Source organism: Lissotriton helveticus, chromosome 1_1 (assembly GCF_964261635.1).
Source record: "Lissotriton helveticus chromosome 1_1, aLisHel1.1, whole genome shotgun sequence".
Taxonomy (NCBI): Eukaryota; Metazoa; Chordata; class Amphibia; order Caudata; family Salamandridae; genus Lissotriton; species Lissotriton helveticus.
The window spans coordinates 1,699,710,183-1,699,729,969 of NC_136057.1; the positions used below are offsets into that span (position 1 = coordinate 1,699,710,183).

Consider the following 19,787-nt stretch of genomic DNA (forward strand, 5'->3'; position numbering starts at 1 on the left):
CCCCGCAGTCATAGCCAGCTCCTGGAAATACAGCTCCCTGCATGTAGGACCAATAGGTTCATCTCTTTTCCTGCCTGCATGTTTGCGGGCAGGCAAATTATGAAACCTCTGCTTCTAGCGGTCGGAAGCACTTTGACAGCTCCCGCCCGCTGGAACCCGAGTGTTTGCTTTTTCTTGGTGGGAGCCTTCGGCTATGTCCTGGATGTGGACACCCGGGACATAGCAGGAGCCGGCCCTGGGGGTGATGGTGTCCGGGGCTGTATATGGCCATCTTTTTTCCGCTTCGGGAGATGGTGGTCAGGGGGAGGGGAGGGGGGAGATATCCTACTAATATGTAGCCCTGGGGAGGTGGTGGTCCACGGAAGGGGGGGGGGGGGGCGGGGGTAAGCGCTGCCTCCCCTCCTATTATTAAAATTAGCCCCAGGGAGGTGGTGGTCCCCGTGGCATTGTTTAGGCCCTGGCTATGTGCTCCCCCTCCATTTAAAATGAAAGCCTGCATGCCTCCGAGCCTCGCCCACCCAGGGGCTACAATTAAAACAAGTGTAAGAGACTGCAAATTTTCTTTTTATTCCGCAATTTTTTTGGCTGGGAATCAGCTGAAGCAGAGTGCCAAGTTGGCTGCCAACACTTCCCGGTTAAAGTTTTGACGGCTAATCTGAACTCTGCAGCTCTCTGCACTAGCTCGTCATTATTAGAGCTCCCGGTTTTATGGTGTTTATTTTTTTGACATTTCAGTCTATATTTATCCATATTTATTATGGGTTTTGTGAAAAAAATTAAGCTGAAACTGGTATATTTCCACATTTATTTAACCAACAAATATGCAGTCATGCTTGAATGCCTGCTGGGTTTTAGTGATATGAACACCCACAGAAGATAAATCAATGCACTTATATGAAAATATGCACATTCCAGTATCCGCTTTGCATATCTACTGCTGTTTTGGCCTCTTTACTAAAATTACTTTTTTTAACCACTTTACCTGGGTGAGTGAGTGTGCGTATGGCTGTGTTGGTGAGTGAATGGATGTCTCGGTGGTATATGTGTGATAACTATTTATGTGAAAGGCACTATATGTGAGTGTTGGAGTATATATGTGACTGTATGTGTGAGTGGGTGTGAGAGTGGCTATATGGATGAGTATGTGCCTGTGTCAGTGATTGTAGATGAGTCCGTATGTGTTAGTAGCTGTATGAATAAGTGAGGTGGTGTGTGTATAACTGTATAGGTGAGCAAATGGCATTGTGATAGATTCTCTGGGAGACGGAGTAGGTGTATGAGTAACTGTTGATGAGTAGAGGTGTGTGTCTGTCTGTATGGATGTATATATAAGTGTCTGTATTGAGTGACAGTATGGGTGAGTGAGTGGATGTGTGTGTAGACCTATGAATCGGTGAGTGGGTATGTACTAAATGGTATTGGTGTGTCTATGGTTTCATAAATGGTGGTCTGTATTTTAAGAGTGGGTGTAAGAGCTTATATTAGGGTGTGAGGAGGTGGATCAAATATTAAAGTGGATGATGCCATCAGTGATGTCATTTGAGATGTCATCAGTGATGTCACTGGCCATGTCATGAGCGATGTAATATGTGACGTCATCAGCAGTGCATTGCGGGGGCGCGAGTCATAGTTAGTCCAGCTCACTATAACAGCTGAATTTCTCTGCTTTTGTATGAGTGAAATGTCAGCCTAACTATAATGTTCAAACTTCAAAGGTTTTTTAAATGCTAATTTCTAACTAGAACGTTCCCGAAACCTCTGTTTTATTCAGTGAATTTCTAAGGGTTTTTAAATGCTGATTACGAACTATAATGTAGTAGTCGCGTTTGCAGAGTAGTGCAGAAAGGGGGCTTGGCCTCCGACCAGCACTCAGGAATTCCGCTGCGTAGGACTTAAAGGAAGTACCAGTAAGGCTTCTTGGCCCCCAAAGTCCCTCAGGAGTAAAGTGGACTTCATCCCCCAACCCATAGTGTGCCAGGAGGTGCATTTGCAGAGTGATGGAGAAATGGGGCGTGGCCTCCAAAGACCTCTTAGCAATCCCGCTGTGTGGGACTTAGTCAGCGTTTCCCAAATTTTTTCGACCTGTATCTCCCTTGACCTAATTGGCAGTTGGCCGTGGCTCCCTATCATGTCACTTTTTTTTATTTATTTTTTACAGGTGGTAGGATGTAAGCCCGACTGGGATGAAGACTCTGGTCACTGAATTAGAGCAGTCAGGAACTGCAGACTGTGCATCCAGAACTGGAACAGTCAGGATTTTTTAGACTGTGCGAATTCGTAACTAGAACAGACAAGATAATGACTAGTCCAGACATCAAGGGCTGGGTCAGTCATGTGAGTGAAGACTAGAACTGTCAGGAGACGGCAGAGTCTGAGCATCCAGAACTGGAGCAGTCTGGGAATCGCAATGGATGGGCACCCAACAGGAACAGACAGAAGACTGCAGAGTATGGGGTAGCGAGAACAGTCCACAAAGTCTTGGCATCCAGACCTTGAACAATTAAGAAAACGCAGGGTCAGGACATCGAGAAGTGGCACAGCTGTGTGACTGCTGATTTTGGGTAATGGTGTGTTTTTACTACACTTGAACGAGAGTGAGCCACCAGGACTGTAGAGTGAAAGGCGGTGTTGATATTAATGAGTTTCAATCAAAGTCTATGTACCCGGATTGCCAGAGGACCAGGGGCGTTTTGAATAATTGTTTGGACTGCTCCGACCTGAGTCTGTAAATAAAATATCAAGGTAATGTCGCTCAAATGGCTTAACCCCTTGCATGCTGGGGTTATTCCCCCGCTGTGCTGGGGGAGGGGGGCGCGCACAGGGCCCCGGTGCTCATGATGAGCTGAGCTCGTCATGAGGCACAGTGCTCGTGTGCTCATGACGAGCTGAGCTCGTCATGACCACACCCGTTTTCGTGGAACGTTCAGCACAGCAGGGGAATTAGCCCAGCGTGCAAGCGTTCCACGGCTCATGACAAGCTCAGCTCATCATGAGCACCGGGGCACCGTGCCTCATGACGAGCTGAGCTCGTCATGAGCATGCAACGGGTTAAACAATAGCACACAACTATGCATTTGAATGATTTAAGCAGCTTTCTTGAAATTTAATTAATTACATAAAAGCAAATTACCCAATTTTTGCACACCTCTTACACAAGTGGCAGCAGTTACTGGTTCTGCAGTTAGAATAGAAGCACCACAATAGTTTCCCTTAAGGCAGGCTTTTTATCACAAGTTGATCATGGAATTTTCTCAATCTTGTTTAGTGTAGCGCCACCTAAACGCACACAGTAAGAGTGCTTTTGATAAGGGAAGAGGTTTAAGAAACACCAAGATTTTTTCAAGATATGTATCTTCTACCAGGTATGTCCCCTTTCATCCTGCACTCTGGTCATATATGCTCTGTAGTGTAAAAAAACGGTCCCTCTCTAGTAATTACCTCAAGCGGTCTACTTTACCAACATTTTGCATTTCATCCTCAATTTGCAACTCATCACATTAATCTTTTCCTGACTCTATTGGTGGCTTTGATGCATATCCCTTTATTTGCCACCTAAAAAGCATCTCACTCGAGTCTATCCTGAAGTTGGAGGGCATTCCCATGTTCTGTGTAAAGTACTTCTTTTTGCGTTACTAAATACTGGGTAACAGGAGGAGCAAAGTATTCAGTTGAAATGAAAATCATTCCTTGCCAGGGCTCCTTCCAAGTCAAACAGCCACTACATCTTTGCTTAAATTAGCATATTCTGTTTTGTGTGAGACATGCTCCTACTGTTAACCCCACCCTCGCTCACTATCGGGGACTCTAGTAACACTGAAGTCCCCTTGCTCAAGGAAAGGTTGGAGTTGAGCATCTAAAATCAATCTCTGATCTCTGCACTTTTTTAGGAGCGGGCTGTTCCTCATAGTTTCAATTTAACAAAATTCATTAGCATTTCCTTCTGCTTTGCAGGGCTAATTAATAGCTAAAAAGGGAGTGACCGCCATTATTAAAAGTACCATGAGTCTTTAAGCGTGAATATAAATCGAAGAAGGAATTCTAAATAAGGCATACTCCATATATTCTTTTTTCCTCCAAATAAGGGCCCATCTAGTTATTTGTTGTAACAAAATAATACTCTTCCTGACAGCGCCTAAGTGTGTGATCGTAGATAAGGTTTGAAAATACTGCTTTTATTTGGGAGGCCTTACTCTTGTTACTAACAAGGATAAGTATAAAGGGGGAACGGCTTTCACTGAGGCTGAGAAAAAAACTGTTACGTTATTTATTACAATAATAATGATCTGCTTCGTGCCTGGCCTTGGCTGAGGGTCAGACTGGGGCCGGGAAACTAATCTGGGCTGCATGCGGCCTATTTCCACATCTGCAGCGAGTTTGCCCACTGAAATTTCTGTCTTTTAAATTTTGGCATGGACACGAACAAAGTGCAGGAACAGCCACCAGCATAATTACAGGGGCTTGGCCGGTCAGGAGTTTGTCATGTCCCCCTTTTTTGTAGTAAGAAAGGAGTATTTTAGTGTGTAGCCAACCTGTGTAAATTGTGAAGGGTCCTCCGAGGCGCAGCAGAACACGGACAGCAATAACGCTCGAGACACTGCTGTGCGTAAGCAGACACTACGTGAAAGCACGGCGTAAGCGTGTATGGTGGCCATGCGCTCTTGGGCCAAACCATGATTCCAGATTACACAGGTGGCATTAGTTAATCCCCTGTGTGTCGCGCTGCGGTTGGGTGTAATTTAAATAAGATTCACTTGCTGCCTTCAAGCTGACCGCTGACGGGTAGGGCGTCAAAAGACGCATTATTTGTTAATTGTGCACATCCTCCCAACTCCAGTAGAAGCTTCCTCAGCACAGCCACGAGCTATCTTTCACACATCGTGCCCGGCACCCCTGGCTACTCCTAACGGCGCACCAGGGCGCACAGTTTGGGAACAACTGGACTTAGTGGAAGTAACAGGAGGGGTAGTTGGCCTCCAAGGACAACCTTGGGGACCAACTACCCCTCCTATTACCTCCAGTAAGTCCCACACAGCTGAATTGATAAGTTCTCAAAGCAGGCCACTAGTCTGCAAACACGCTCCCTGGCGCGCTCTTGGATGGGGAGTAAAGTCCCCTTCTCTGCTGGGGGTTTTAGGGGTGAAAATTGCAAAAAACACAGTTGATGGACAGAATGTAGAACAATGTCATACATTCACCCCAGTACAAGGATCTGGGCCTAAATCCATCGTTTTTTGCACTCCACACCACCCTGGGTTAGACACTGGCTATATGCAAATCAGCTCTGACCCTGTGCCTCATGGGAACAGTCCAGTCCGAACTACCAAGCCATGTCTTTCCCAGACCGGAATCAAGCATCCAAGGACCGGTTTCTGGCTATCAGCCTTAATCAGCCTGGATAGCTTGACTCCAGTGGTGTGGAGAGCCTGGGACTCACGTCTGAGCATCCCCAGCACGCTCGGGGTGAAAATTGCAAAAAACACAGTTGATGGACAGAATGTAGAACAATGTCATACATTCACCCCAGTACAAGGATCTGGGCCTAAATCCATCGTTTTTTGCACTCCACACCACCCTGGGTTAGACACTGGCTATATGCAAATCAGCTCTGGCCCTGTGCCTCATGGGAACAGTCCAGTCCGAACTACCAAGCCATGTCTTTCCCAGACCGGAATCAAGCATCCAAGGACCGGTTTCTGGCTATCAGCCTTCATCAGCCTGGATAGCTTGACTCCAGTGGTGCGGAGAGCCTGGGACTCGCGTCTGAGCATCCCCAGCACACTCGGGGTGAAAATTGCAAAAAACACAGTTGATGGACAGAATGTAGAACAATGTCATACATTCACCCCAGTACAAGGATCTGGGCCTAAATCCATCGTTTTTTGCACTCCACACCACCCTGGGTTAGACACTGGCTATATGCAAATCAGCTCTGACCCTGTGCCTCATGGGAATAGTCCAGTCCGAACTACCAAGCCATGTCTTTCCCAGGGGGTTGTTAGGGGCCACCTAGATTACCTGATGACTCCATTAAGCTCCAGATAGTGGGATTGCTGAGAGGTTGAAAACAGGCTACGTCCCCTTTCTCCACCACTCTGCAAACGCGCCTCCTGGTGCTCTCTTGGTTGGGGGTGAAGTCCGCTTGCCTCACGAGGGTCCCTGGGGGCCAACTAGCCCTATAGAAAGCCCCACAAAGTTGGATTGCTGAGTGGTCAGAGGCCACGCCCCTTTTTACACCACTCCACAACCGTGCTTCCTGGTGCGCTGCTACTAGGGGGATGAAGTCTACTTTAGTCCTGAGGTCCTTGGGACACAAGAGGACCTCCTCGCCCCAACTGCAGTGCGCCAAGAGGCCCGTTTGCAGAGTGGTGTAAAAAGGGGCGTGGCCTAGGACCACCTCTCATCAATCCCACTGTGTGGGGCTTACTGGAGGTCAGAGGTGGGCTAGTTGACCCCTAAGGACCATCAGTAGGAAAGGGGACTTCATCCCACAACATAGAAAGCGCCAGGAGACTAGTTTGCAGAGTAGTAGTGAAAGGCAGCGCGGCAGGGGCTTCTCGAGTGGTGGGGCTTCCTCAATTTTGTAAAAAAAATATTTTAAGATGGGGGCCATGTGGATGCCCTTCCCCTGACCCTTTTGGGACCCCATTCCCCTGGGCCAGACCCACTTTTGCATTTTTTGATTTTTTGAAACCTACAAATGGAGGGGGCACAGGTCCCCCTCCCCGGCCCGGGGAGGGGGGCCAGGAACCGGCCAATATTAAAAAAAAAAAAATTGTATTAAGAGAGTGGGCCTGCATTTTTGGCCCGCGGGGATTCCATTCCCCGGGGTTTTGCCAGTTAACAATAAAAAATGCTTTTGTTCTTGAGGCGGGGCCGCATGGCCCCTCTCCCCTGGCCGATTGCAGACCCGGGCCATTCACATTTTTGATTCTCCCAGAACGGCATATCGCATGTGGCACCAGGTCAGCCATTGGCTTAACCCCAAGTGACCACATTCTGCACCTGCACAATGTATACACTTGCACTCAAAAAGTTTTCTCTACGTAGTATTTTACAAAAATCTTGCACAAACATTGGCAAAGCCAAAAGTTGGCTACCAATTGGCTTTGCAAGAACTCATTTTCCTAGTGTGTCCACACCCGTTCCCTCTTAACCTATTTTGCCATGAATGTGGACCCTTTCTAGGATCCTGCAGGCACACTCTCTGGTTTTCACCTACAATTACACGCCCCATTTTACGCTTCAGTGCTTGTATTATAAACTGCAAAATCCAAAGTCTTGATGCAAACTGTGTCTTTTAGGGACTTTGCAAAAAATATAGAATGCCCCGTTTTCAGAAATTTATATCACCACAACTGAGCTCACTGTCACAGTATTTATAAGGAAGAGTTACATGTTTGTTGGTTGCCATTTCATCCCTCAAACAACAACATGTGTTTAGTGACCACTCAACCTGAGAAGCTGATCAAAACTGTTTATGCTTTGATTAGTCTTTAATAGTAGAACCTATATATTAAATGCAGTTATTTCATGCTTTGTGGGCAACTTGTTTTGATGGTTCTGTTGCGTCCTTGTTACTCAAACTCTGTTTTGAGTGTTTCTGCCTCTTGAGTTTGCTGTGGTAGGGAAATCCTAAGGTTAACCTCATCCTACTTTTTTCAGATCATCTACAATCTCAAATATACTCTAACTTTCATGCTTTGCTGGACTTCTTCAGTATTTATGCATCAATATCTTTTGCTATGTTTCCTTGGATGTGTACTTTCAAAATATGTACTTCCCCTCACCTCTGCAACCTGTTTGCAAGAATATTTGAGACCTGCTCTCTATCATGCGACTTTTGCGGGGCCACAACGGCAGTCGTTCTCAAGCCCAACAAATATTCATCAACTTCTCCTTCTACCGTCCCATCTCTCTAATCAATAGTGAGTCAAAAATAATAGCAATACAATTTGCTGGCTTGGTGAGCTCTTTGGTACATCACAACCAAAATTGATTCAACGCTAGCCGTAGTATCAGACACTGCTTGCTGCGTCTCACCAGAGTACAAGGCCTCGACTGACTGTACGCTGCTATTGTTGTATATGGAGAAAACGTTTTATTTGGTACATTGGCCATTCCTGCATCAGGTGTTGGAGAAAATGTCCTTTGGGTACCACTTCTACAGGTTTGTGGAAATCCTATACTCTGAATCATGGACACAGGTTTGTGTGAATGGGACTCTCCACATCCTTTGGTGTGAAGAGGGGCACCTGGCAGGTTTGTTTCCTCTCCCCACTGTTGGATGCGCTAGCTAGTTGTAGAGCCATTGGCTACATGTATTTTTTTAGACGCACAAGCAGAGGGGATAGGGTTATAAGCTCAGTGTTCCAGAACTTCCATTCTGTGCCTTATGGACAATCTACGAATGTACAGCAATACCTTTGGCCTGAAAGTCAATTAGGGGAACTCCATACTCACCCCTATTGGTGGTAGCCTGCCACCTCTGCTTTCATCCCTACCTCTACAGATAGAAGCAGACCATTTACTGGTATTTGGGCATCGCAATTGTGATACCAGCACAGATAATGCAAATTGTATAAGGTCCCCATTCTAGACAAATTGAAGCAGGAGAAACATCCTGGGCTTATATCTTTCTCTCTCACTTTCTCTCTCCCTTTCTATCCCTCACTCTGTTAAGACTGAGTGCTTTGTTTAAAATCTCCCCACCATGCTTCCTTCATACTCCATAAAATTACCCATTTCTGCTCTTGTTGACCATTTTAAAGATTTACAATGTTAGGGGCTTTTAATGGGAAGTGGCAGCCCCGTAAGGTCACTTCGGTGAAGACCATCCCCTTACGATGGCCCCCTGCCCCTAATTCCAAATTGAGAAGGATAGTTATGATAAATCTATATAGCTACACTAGATGATGGCGATTGGGTGGAGGTGAAGATTGCACCGCAACTATTTGCCATCTCTGCCGGTTATGTGACAGGTTTAACTCTTCTACTAGGATGTACAACCTCATGATAAGGCATTGCCCCCAGCAGAATGCTAACGTTAGGTAAGCGTTACACTGGGAAATATGGTGAGGAGCAAGTTGTGTCTTAACCCGTAGGGTGATAATTTTAGGAATTATGGAGGAATAGGTTAGGGACATGGACTGTGCTACAACAGAAGGACCTGTTTATAAAGCTCATGGGACACAGAAGAAATATGCTACAAAATGGAGCCAATGGTGAAAATATTTTAATGAGGGTATGTGATCTTCTGGTTCTTTACTGACTGTCAACCGTGCATTTTATACCCATATCATTGTTGTGATCTGAAGCTTTCCGAAGTACTCCGGATTTTGTTACAATGCATGTTTGACTCCTCCTTTGCATGTCATATACTATCAATAAAAAAAAAGGTGTAGCAATGCGGGTACATGCTTGTGATGTTCACCCAAGGCATTAAACTGCATAGATGTTTGTTTTACAGTTGTCTGCCAAACAGCATTTGACGTGGCTATGCTTTTTTATTTTTTTATTTTTATTTATTTTTTATCCCATGAGCCCATATTGTTGGTCAATATTGCGAGTGGAGTGCTTGAATGTAGGATGTGTGTGTGTTTTCAGTCTTTGCTGTGGTTAGCAATCAAAATATAGTATATTGTTTATTTTATATAGTCCAATAAAGCAATCTTAACCCCTACGATGCTCATGACGGAACCGTTCCGTCATGAGCCTGTTGGCTCATTAGAACGTTCAGCACAGCTCTGGAATCTGCGCCGCGCTGATGTGGTTAAATATGCCACTGGCTTAATCAGTCTAATCTTCTGAGATGCTGGAACTATTCAGGCAAAGTAAAAGTAAGTTGATTTTTATTTTTTTTATTTGTTTTACTACCATAATTGTAATGCTGATGTTCTTTCTTACAACTGCTTCCAAGTTCCCTGCCACACTGTAAGCATGCATAAGTTCAAAACAAAAGCATGATTCTTGTTTTCACAGTAAAACAAACTAGAACTGAGTATCAAAGTTTGTATGCTGGAAGATTATATCCCGGCATAAGTCCTGGAATACTCCAAATACCCGCCCCCTCCTCTGCGCATTCCCTTCTACTTGCTCCCTCTTCCTAGAATGCTACACTTTCATGGCTGGCCGACTGACCATCAGCTAAGGCTTGATCTTGGCTCGTACATTAGTTTGAGTGCAATGTGTAGGAAGGTGGATACCTGACTATGGTTACCCCAGATTTTTTGCCTTGTGTTTAGCTGGTTTTCGACTTAGTTGGCCTGTGATCCTGCCAATCAGGGCCCCAGGCTATCTGCTCTCTCCGTAAAATGGACTCCATGTACCCTAGGTACATAACTAATTGGATATTGAGTCTCCTTATCAGCCCCTGTATAGTGTACTATAGGTACCCAGGGCATAGGTGCACCCAAGGCCTACCAGGGGCTGCAGCTTATCTTTGCCACCCCTGGTTGGCCATCCAAACTGACACAACTGGCTGATCACTCAGCTGGGGCAAGGTTGTGTAATCACCCCTTGCTTAGATATAGTATACCTATGTCTAACCTTATATTTGGACACATATACACCTATAAGTCACTCCTATGGCAGGCCTTAACAATCCTGAAGGCCGAGTGCTTGGTTTTATGTGAAATGGTGCTCTAGCATGAGCTGAACCTGTCTGCAGCTTTCGGAACCATGTCCTTCTAGCTGTTCCAGGATATTGCCATACATATACTCTTAAGTGCATTATGAACCTCGCGGTTAAATGCTATCTTTGGTTTTATCAAAACATGTCGTGTAAGGTGTCATACGCTTTGGAATACTACCCCCTCGCCAGTCCTGGCGACGGGGGTAGCATTCCACCCTTCTAGAGGGAGACGACATGTTACTTTCCTTAATCCCGGTTAAAGTTAACCAGAGCCTCAGCATCACAAAATGGATGCTGCTGCCACAGACACAAGTCTGACCTCCTGCTGCTGGGAGTCCTTCCAGCGAGTGAGGCTCGGACAATAGGTTTCCTGTCACAGGGAGGTGCTAGCACCACCCCAGACAGGAGATAGTGGATTGGGGCAGGGAGGGCTGAATGAAATGAGACACTGCCTGGGGCACACAAGGTGTCCCATACATAGGCCAGTTCAAACCGGTGCTGGGGCACTCCAGCCCCAGGTCTGGCGCGAAACTGGACAAAGGGAAATGGGTGTAACCACCCCTTTCCTGGGTCCCACCCATAGGAGGGACCTAGCAGGTAATCCAGCCCCTTGATTTGGAATAAAGGTAGGAGCTGTGTCCTTAGACTTTAGATAATCTTGACTGAAACTCTGATACGAAACTCTGGACCCTTCGACATCCTACTCGACGTAGAAGACTGAAGAATCTTCCTTGTGGTCAAGGAGTGACCACCCTGTGCAAGCAGGCACCATCAAGTGCGCAACGGTTTGCTTTATCGTTGCTCCCGCCGGAGCTCGAACGACCGAGCCTGCCAAGAACCAGTCTTCCAGACATCCAACAGCCCGATCCACACAAGAACCAGTCTTCCAGACATCCAACAGCCCGATCCACAGCCACAGCAAAGCTGAGACCCGTGGAGGCGACGAGAGACGTGGGACCGGCCATCTTGGAAAGCCAGCAAATTGCTTTCCGTGCAACTTCTGAGGCACACTCGAAGTTGTGCATTGGGGATTGAGAAGCCCCAGCCCCGAGCATCCTTTGCACCGAAGATCACCTCTCCACACTCACGGAGTGCTGCGTGGAGCCCTTATCCAGTATTTGGGTGTCTTTCATAGATTCACATGCCTGAATCATTCCCCGTCGTCGAGACGGGAGCCTCCGGTATATAAAAAGTAATGTCCTAAAGACATACATAGAAAAGAATAGGCCCAAAGGTCTCACCTTAGTAGCCTATCCACGTCCTTTTGTAGGAAGGACCAAACAGAGCAGGCCCCAAGGGTCCCACCTTGGTGGCCTATCTGTGTCCTTTTGTAAAAAAGGACCAAATAAAGTACAACAGCCAATCGGCTACCACCTCCTTCTAGAACCTTCCTGCCAGAAGCCCAAGTCTCTCAGATTTTCTACCGCACGTTGTGCTAGGGAGTCTCCACCTGAGTTCTCCTCAGGAATTTCTCTTTTTCTTCAAAAAACAACTTTTATTAGTCTCTAAAGTTATGTCTGATAGTCAGAAGAAAGGTCTTTTCCGGGCTTGTTCCTCCTGCAGCAAGAAAAGACTTCACATTGACGATAAACATGATAAATGTTTATATTGCCTTTACCCTCACCACCAGGCAAAGGACTGCAAAATATGTCGGACCTTCTCCAACAAGACCCTCAAGGACCGAGAAGGTCGACTTCTGTTGTGGCTCAACAGGCTCAAGACCAAGACTGATGACTTGGTATCCGAAGGTGAGAGTGTGTCTGGAGTGTCGCAATTTTCCTTGAAGAGGCCAAGGGTTTCTTCCCCTAGCCCCACAGACACCCCTCCTATGAACACTTCTAAAAAGTCCTCAGAGGGCAAGCCATCTGTGTCTGGCAAGGACCTGCCTGTCCCAGGGAAACAGCCACTGGTCCCGGCGACGACGGCGTCGATGGTGCATTCAGCACAGAAAACCGTCTCGACGTCGACGACGACCGTGTCGACGACAACAGTGTCGACGGCCTCATCGGCTTCCTCCTCGTCGACGAGGACTACGCCTTCATCGTCGGCGAGTAGACCTACGCCGTCGACCATCCCGGTCACTCCATCGACGACGAAGATCTCGTCGTCGACGACGAGACCGTCGTCGAAGGCGTCGACGACGACGACACCATCGACGAGGACAACGCCGTCGACGAAGTCTACCTCGTCGACGAGGATCATCCCGTCGACGGTGGGAAAGCCGTCGACGACGAGTACACCGTCGACGGTGGGGACGTTACCGTCGACGAAAATGATGTCGAAGAAGACATCGTCGTCGCAGCCACCGTCGACGACGACTAAATTACCGTCGACGAGCATTTCTACCATGGCACCGTCGCTTTCGACGTCGACAGGACCCTGGAAGGAGTCTGCACTCCTCTCCCACGCCATGGATGCTTTTCCACCGCAAGTGAGCCATGTCACTGTGAAAATTACTAAACGGCCTATTACGCCGCACCAGATCTCGCCCGGTAGGATACAACAACTTCCTCCGGCCTGTATACTACAAGGTCAAGAGTCGGACGAGGACTCCTTTACGCAGGCTACTAGTCCATCGGACCTAGTCCTGAAATGCCAAACCACGGACGAGGAACCTGAAGAGGAGGAAGACCTTCCACAACAACAGGACCAGCCTCCGCCTCAGGCACAGGTTACTCCTATGGTGTGTCTCCCCGCATCCATTGTCTCGGACCTACAATTCCTCATACAGGATTATAAGGAAAGGTTCCCGGAGAAACATTCTGCGTCAGCACCTCCAGCTGCACAGGCGCCAGCTCCTTCTTCTCGCCATAGACCAACTCCACTGGTCATTGATAAGACACAGGTTCCGATTCAGGACGCTCCCTCATCTGACGATGAGGAGAGGGAACAGGAGGAAGGTGAAGTCGATGACGACCAGTCGGACCCGGATGCAGATCAAGATTATGTGGCACATTCTCCAGCCTCTCCGGATCCGCAGACCTCGGAGTCTCCACCTGCAGACATCGGTGAATTCCACAACGTCATTGAGCGGGCGGCTAAGAGGTTCCATATGTCCATGGAAACTCAGGAAACGGAATGCTTCCTTTATGACTTCAAGGAGCCCACTAGGAAGACTTCAAGATCAATCCCCATAATTGACTACATTTGGAAGCAGGGCAAACAAATCATGCAAGCGCCTGCCTCTATACAGCTGGTGGTGCCCAGGCTTGATAAGAAATACAAGGCCACCTCCACGGCCCCGGCATGCCTGACATGTCACCCCAAACCAGATTCCGTGGTGACTCAAGCGGCGCAGAAGAACTCTCGCAATCCATCCTCGCCTCTATCAACGCCACCTGATAAGGAGGGCAGGAAACTAGATGCCGTTGGCAAACGCTTTACTACCACTTCAGCCATGACGGTCAAAGTGGCTAATTCGATAGCCCTCCTGGGACGTTACAATCGCCAACTCTGGGCGGACATTGCACCCTATCTAGCAGATCTGCCGGAGGATGTCAGAGAGGAGGCACATTCACTTCTATTGGAAGGACAGACCTCAGCCTCAGAGCTCATCGATTGTGCCATTGATGCCGCCATGACTGGTTTCCGGCAATTGGCAGGAGCCGCAGTCCTGAGGCGACAGGGCTGGCTCAAGGCCACCACTTTCCGCCAGGAGGTGCAAACCAGGATATTAGATATGCCTTACGATGGCCAGCATCTGTTTGGAGAACAGATTGACGCAGCCCTTACCACCATAAAAAAGGATACGGATACTGCCAAGGCTCTGGGTACTTTACAATTCCGGACCCAGTCCTTTCGTGGCAACCGGGGAAGAGGTCAACCTGCATACAAGGGTTCCTATCAGAATAGGTCTTCGTACACATATTCACAGTCCAAGCCGCAGTTTCAGCAGCGACAACCTCAACAAGGCCGACAGTCTTCCTACGGCAAGTCCAATTACCGAGGAAGAGGCCAAAAACGACCTGCTGGCAATAGACAATGACTTGTCTCCCTCGCTAGCCCCTCCACCACTACATTCTTTAAAACTTGGAGGGAAACTGAAATACTTCCATCGCAATTGGCAAACTATAACAACGGATCGGTGGGTACTCCAACTCATTCGATTTGGACATTCCCTAGAATTTACCTCTATCCCCCCAACTACGCCACCGTGCCAGCGATCACACAGGCACCTACGATTGCTTCTTCAGGAAATAGCTTCCATGCTGCAGAAGGGAGCGATAGAGAGAGTTCCACGAGCTCACAAGAATCAGGGTTTCTACTCTCACTTCTTCCTAATCCACCAAAAAGGAAAGAAATGGCGCCCAATCCTGGATCTCAGGGCACTCAACGTGTTCCTAAAGAAACAATCGTTTCGTATGGTGACTCTGCAAGAAATCCTTGGGCTGCTGGACAAAGGGGACTACATGACGTCCTTAGACCTCCAGGACGCCTACTATCATATCCCTATTCTCAAAGGGCACAGGAAGTTCCTCAGGTTTGCGGTGGCAGGACAGCACTACCAATTTCGGGTCCTTCCATTTGGCCTCAAATCGGCCCCGAGGATCTTTACCAAATGCCTCTCACCAGTAGCGGCATTTCTTCGTCAACAAGGCCTCCAGGTGTTTCCATACCTGGACGACTGGCTGGTGAAGGCACCGACGGCAGCCGCCGCAGCCTCGTCCTCCAGCGCCTGTCTGGATATTTTCCACCGCCTAGGACTAACCCTCAACACTGCCAAGTCAACTCTGGAACCCACCAAGGTCATCACATTCCTTGGAGCGACTCTGGACACGGACCGTGTCAAGGCTTTCCCCTCTCAGGAGAGAAAAATCAAGCTCATCTCCTTGGCCAAGGCAGTGGCTTCGCGGAAGACTCTTCCGGTCCGCACGTTCAAGTCTCTCCTAGGCATGATGTCCTCATGCATCCTGCTCGTTCCACACTGCCGCCTAAAAATGCGCCCACTCCAGGAGGCACTGACAAAGCAATGGACTCAAGCCACAGGTTCTTTCGAGGACCGCATACGAGTCACTCGACCCATTATCAATCATTTGCAATGGTGGACATCTCTCCACCACCTCTCAAAGGGTCTGCCGTTCCTGCTCCCAGCGGAGCCACACGTAATAACTACGGATGCGTCCCTGGAAGGCTGGGGAGCTGTCCTCCAGGACCTCCAGATCAACGGCAAATGGACAACACAGGAAACCAAGCTCCATATCAATCTGTTGGAGTTACGGGCGGTTTTCCTGGCTCTACAGGCGTTTCTTCCACGCATTCGTCACTCCCCAGTGCTCGTCAGGACGGACAACACCACGACGATGCACTACCTGAACAAACAGGGGGGGACGCGTTCCATCTCGTTATCTCGAGAATCGCAGAGAATCTGGAACTGGCTTCTGACACATGGCATAGTGTTGAAAGCGGAGTACGTCCCGGGCAAGGACAACGTCTTGGCGGACGCACTGAGCAGGGAGAAGTCTCCTTCCCACGAATGGGAACTGGACAGGGAGGTGCTGGACCATATTTTCCAGAAGTGGGGCACCCCGAACATAGACCTCTTTGCCACCAGAGAGAACGCCAAATGCCCAAGCTTCGCAAGCAGGCATCACCACTCAGGAACCCTCGGGAATGCATTTTCCATCGCATGGCGCAACGTCTTTGCGTACGCCTTTCCGCCATTCCCACTGATTCCCAGGGTTCTCAGGAAGATGAAATCGGAACCCTGCACTCTGATCCTCATTGCTCCGTCCTGGCCGAGGCAGCACTGGTTCACAGAGCTTCATCGCCTCTCTGCCCGGCCCCCTCTTCGCCTGCAGCAGTTTCCGGCCCTGATCGCGATGTCTCAAGGGCAGATTCTCCACCCGAACCTGAGCTCTCTGAAGTTATCAGCCTGGCTCCTGAATACCGAGAATTCAGCCATCTGAACATCCCGCAGGATTGCAGAGATGTCCTTGCGAAAGCTAGAGCTGTCAGCACTAACAAAACCTACTCACTAAAATGGAAGCGATTCTGTTCCTGGTGTGTGGATCGAGGCTTGCACCCCTTCCAGGCCACTCCACAGCAGCTGCTACCATACCTGTTACACCTTGCGCAGTCTGGCCTTGCGCATACCTCCATCAAAGTGCATCTAGCGGCGATTTCTAGGTTCACAAGAAAGGCTACAGGCCCATCTTTGTGGTCGGACAGACTCATCAAACAATTCCTAAAAGGTCTATTCAGGTCCTTTCCACGACCACGGCCTATTCCTCCATCGTGGCACCTCAATGTGGTTCTTCATCAACTAATGAAGCATCCCTTCGAACCCATCCATAAGGCTGAGATCAAGTTCCTCTCATGGAAAACGGCCCTCCTCCTGGCACTAACCTCTGCCAGAAGGGTCAGTGAATTGCAGGCTCTATCCATCCAGGATCCTTTTCTTCAATTCAGAGAGGACAGAGTCATTCTGAGGACTAACCCTCGCTTCATTCCAAAAGTCCCTTCGGACTTCCATCTTAATGAACCGGTGGTGCTTAGATCGTTCTTTCCGAATCCTACAACGGCAGCTGAAAGAACTCTACATTCTCTGGATCTAAAGAGATGCCTTAAATTCTACATCGATAAGACACGACACTTTCGAAAGTCATCCCAGCTCTTCATTGCCTTTAGTAGACCAAGACTGGGCATGCCCCTGACAAAGCAGAGCATCTCCAGATGGATCTCTTCTGCGATCACCTTTTGTCACGACAAGGCCGGACGGCCTTTAGACTCACGAGTCAAAGCTCATTCGACTAGAGCCATGTCCACGTCTGCGGCGCTGTTCGCTGGAGTGCCGATATTGGACATCTGCAGAGCGGCGACATGGAAGTCCCCGCACACCTTCACCAGGCACTACTGCCTGGATACTGAGCTGATGAAGGATGCAGCAGTGGGCCGAGCAGTGCTTCGCCATCTATTCCAGTGAGGTGAGCCCTACTACATCCCTCCATCCTTTACGGGTATGCACATTCTCTTACTGTATTTATATGCCATTGCATTTGGTGATTTGTAGTCATGTGATATGTTTTATCTACATGTTCATACCTGCTCTTCATACAGAATGTGCATAATGTATTGCTCGCTACTCTGATTCAGGCATGTGAATCTATGAAAGACACCCAAATACTGGATAAGAAATGCGTTACTTACCTGTAACTGCAGTTATCCAGCATTAGTGTCTTTCATAGATTCACATGCACCCTCCCGCCTCCCCTGGCAGGTCTCACCTTTCTCTCTAATGAGTTTACGCCTAACTAGCTTGGTGCGTACGAAAATCTGAGAGACTTGGGCTTCTGGCAGGAAGGTTCTAGAAGGAGGTGGTAGCTGATTGGCTGTTGTACTTTATTTGGTCCTTTTTTACAAAAGGACACAGATAGGCCACCAAGGTGGGACCCTTGGGGCCTGCTCTGTTTGGTCCTTCCTACAAAAGGACGTGGATAGGCTACTAAGGTGAGACCTTTGGGCCTATTCTTTTCTATGTATGTCTTTAGGACATTACTTTTTATATACCGGAGGCTCCCGTCTCGACGACGGGGAATGATTCAGGCATGTGAATCTATGAAAGACACTAATACTGGATAACTGCAGTTACAGGTAAGTAACGCATTTCTTTTGCATTTTCCTGCTCGACGCGTCTGTCCGGTCACTTGCCCGTTGGCTAGTGGCCTCTGTGACGACGAACCTTCAAATTTTCAACGCTGGTCTGGTTGCTCCAGACTGGCTCTTGCTCCCCTGAAAAGGAGCAGCACATCAGACCCTGCTGGTCTGGTCCAGAAGCCATCTTCGATTCCTGCGTGGGTTGCATCTGCCAAGGCCTGTTGATTCCGAATCAAGAATCGACACCGCCATCAGCGAGAACCTTCGTCGGTCAGTCCGTGCCCAGCTCCTGGTCGTCGTCGACACCTCCTGGTCCACGTGGCAGCGGAGACCAGCTTCACGACATCACCTGATCACAACCTGACATCGCCTGGTTCCTTCCTGGTCACCAGACTCTGTCCCCTCTGCTTTCAGGTACTCTACATCTTCGATCCACCCTTGAATCCAACCAGACTCTTCTCTCCTGGTCGCCTGCAGCATCTTTTCTCCAAGGCTCCATAGAACTCCATGACGAAACCAGACACACTTTGACACCTATGCACCCGCTTCCTGTGGGTGCGGTAACGCGAGTACTGCAGTGCTCCTGTAGAGATTTACACTCCTAGTGTCCTAGTTTTAAGTGGTTAAGTTCTAGTCCAATCGGAAGACTTTCAAATCTGCAACTTTCTAACTTTACGCACCCATTGACTTCTGTGTGCATTTAGACACTGCACCCGCATCCTGTGGGCCTCCTGCTCCCTAACTGCTGTTAGTCCAGTGTAGCCCCAGTGATTCCCAAGGCCCTAGGCCTTACCATTGTTTGTGACGTGGTCCTTATACCACTATTTTAGTATATGGTATTACGGGCCACCAGGCCTATCCGTATTTGTGCAACTTCGGTATGTTATATTAAGTTACTTGTTATACGCTTGTGCTCCTGTGCTCATTAAGAGTTAAGGGGATTTATTTAGAAATAAATACATATATATTTTGAATATATAACGTGTGGTGTCCTTTCATTTGGTATTAAAAGGTTTGCATATGGTAAAACATCTGGCTTCACATGCCCTCTTGAGTTTAGCCTAAGACTGCTTTTGTCCATGCTACCACTAGGATAGCTGGTCTATAAGTTTGACTTTACAACCATCACCATAAGGGTTGTTTGGACTAGTGCAAGGTGCTCACTAGAATAGTGAACATCATATACCAGGCCAACTTCTCACACACTGTCCATGATCTTTTGGCTGGCACATAATCAATTCCAGCAGGGTTTGTTATTGGGTGACTTACACAGTTAAGGTTGAATTCTTTTTCTTTCGGAGTTGGGTCCATGAGCTAATTTTGACTGAAAATCTGCCCACCCAAAGTAAAGCGATAAGCAACGAAGTTGAACCACTGTTTGATTTTGGAGGAAGGAAAGCAAACCTGACAAACCACGATAAAGACAATGAGGGACTTAGTGAGGCAGACGCCACAAAAGAGAGATGGAGGCAGAAAGAAGAGTCCAAGAAAAAGAAATTAACAGGCAGGTGGAGTGCTGAAGGAGAGGTAACGAAAGAGGGGAGAGAGATGGACAGAGAGACTG

General features: G+C 48.1%; 1 protein-coding gene across 1 annotated transcript in view; it reads left to right on the forward strand.

Annotated features, from left to right (window-relative positions):
- Positions 1-19,787, forward strand: part of NEMP1 (nuclear envelope integral membrane protein 1) — a 323,363-nt gene that overhangs the window by 99,748 nt on the left and 203,828 nt on the right. The window lies entirely within an intron of this gene.